Source organism: Euprymna scolopes, chromosome 12, assembly GCF_053919585.1.
Source record: "Euprymna scolopes isolate OS-2025 chromosome 12, ASM5391958v1, whole genome shotgun sequence".
Lineage (NCBI taxonomy): Eukaryota > Metazoa > Mollusca > Cephalopoda > Sepiida > Sepiolidae > Euprymna > Euprymna scolopes.
Genome location: NC_136493.1, coordinates 97,837,681 through 97,839,437, shown reverse-complemented (window position 1 = coordinate 97,839,437; position 1,757 = coordinate 97,837,681). Strand labels below are relative to the sequence as shown.

Genomic DNA, 1,757 nt, shown 5'->3' with positions numbered 1-1,757 from the left:
ATATATAGGGTGAGAATTGTACTTACTCTCTCTCTCTCTCTCTCTCTCTCTCTCACGCACACATTCTCACTTTTATGGATATAATAGATAGATTATGCTGGATATATTTCCATATGTCTGAATACCCTATATACAAATGGTCAAATCTGTAGATAACAAATTTATTGAATAGATAGGTTGAGAATTGTTCTCTCTCTCTCTCTCGCAACCTTACACACACAACCACACGCAAACATTCTGACTTTTATAGATATAATAGATCGATTATGCTAGATATATTTCCATATGTCTGAATACCCAATATACAAATTTTCAAATCTGTAGGTAAAAAATTTGTTGAATATATAGGTTGAGAATTGTTCTCTCTCTCTCACACACTCACATTCTCACTTTTATAGATATAATGTATAGATTATGCTAGATATATTTCTATATGTCTGAATACCCTATATACAAAGTTTAAAATCCGTAGATAAAAATACGTTGAGTATATAGGTTGAGAATTGTTCTCTCTCTCTCTTACGCACACACACACACACACACACATTTTCACTTTTATAGATATAATAGATAGATTATGCTAGATTTATTTCCATATGTCTGAATACCCTATATACAAATTTTCAAATCTGTAGATAAAAAATGTATTGAATATATAGGTTGAGAATTGTTGTCTCTCTCTCTCTCTCTCTCTCTCTCTCTCTCTCTCTCTCTCTCTCTCTCTCTCTGGCTACCTCACACACACACACATTTTCACTTTTATAGATATAATAGATAGATTATGCTAGATATATTTCCATATGTCTGAATACCCTATATACAAACTTTCAAATCTGTAGATAAAAAATTTGTTGAGTATATAGGTTGAGAATTGTTCTCTCTCTCTCACACGAAACTGTGCGCTCGGCTTCTTCCCCCCCTTCCCACCCCAAATGCTTGGGAAACTGTGCACTGTTTTTGTTGGTTTTCAAGCTGCCTCTTCCCCCCCCCCACACACACACAGTTTAACAGTAGTAGGAGGTCAAGAGAAAGAGGGTGAGAGAGAGAGAAGAGTAAGTTGGTGAGAGAGAGAGAAAAGAGAAAGAGGGTGTTGGTTTTATATTTTTATTATCGTCTAATATTTTGAAAGCTGAATTTCTAATAAAATGTGCATCTATAGGAGATAATGCCTGGGAATGTGTTCCCCCCCCCCCACAGTTTAACAGTGGTGTGACGTCAAGAGAAAGAGGGTGAGAGAGAGGGAAGAGTAAGTGGGTGAGAGAGAGAAAGAGAGAGAAAAAAAAGAAAGACGGTGTTGGTTTTGTGAAAAAAGTTGTTATTTACAATTGTTCGCATTCTTGGCCTTTTGGTCAAGATCAAAGTGTAGTATCTGTTCTTCAGATGCTGCACTTCTATTTCTTGTTCTCTTTCGGTGGAGGAGAAATCCTCCACGACTGAGACAATTTTTATTTTTGTACCTTTTCTCCACGTTAAAAAACGACCCTGGTGTCTAACTCTGTCCCGTGGGGAGGCATAGTAAATAGGTACAATTGTTCGCCATTAGTGGATGTTGACGTCACGTCACGTGACATGACTAAGCGTTTTTTTTTTTTAGTATGAATAACATTTTTTGTTTTAATTATAAAGTCTACACTTAATTTTATAGAAAATGATGTATATATAATAGAAAAAAAAAAATACTGGTTTTGTTGGATTCAAGTGGATCCCCCCCCTCCAGTTTAAGAGATAGCAGGTCACGTGGTAATATACAAAATGGC

General features: G+C 35.8%; 1 pseudogene; it reads left to right on the top strand.

Moving 5' to 3' along the window:
- Positions 1-1,328: 1,328 nt before the first annotated feature.
- LOC145291784 (U2 spliceosomal RNA) lies at positions 1,329-1,462 on the top strand (annotated as a pseudogene).
- The last annotated feature ends 295 nt before the right edge of the window (positions 1,463-1,757 follow it).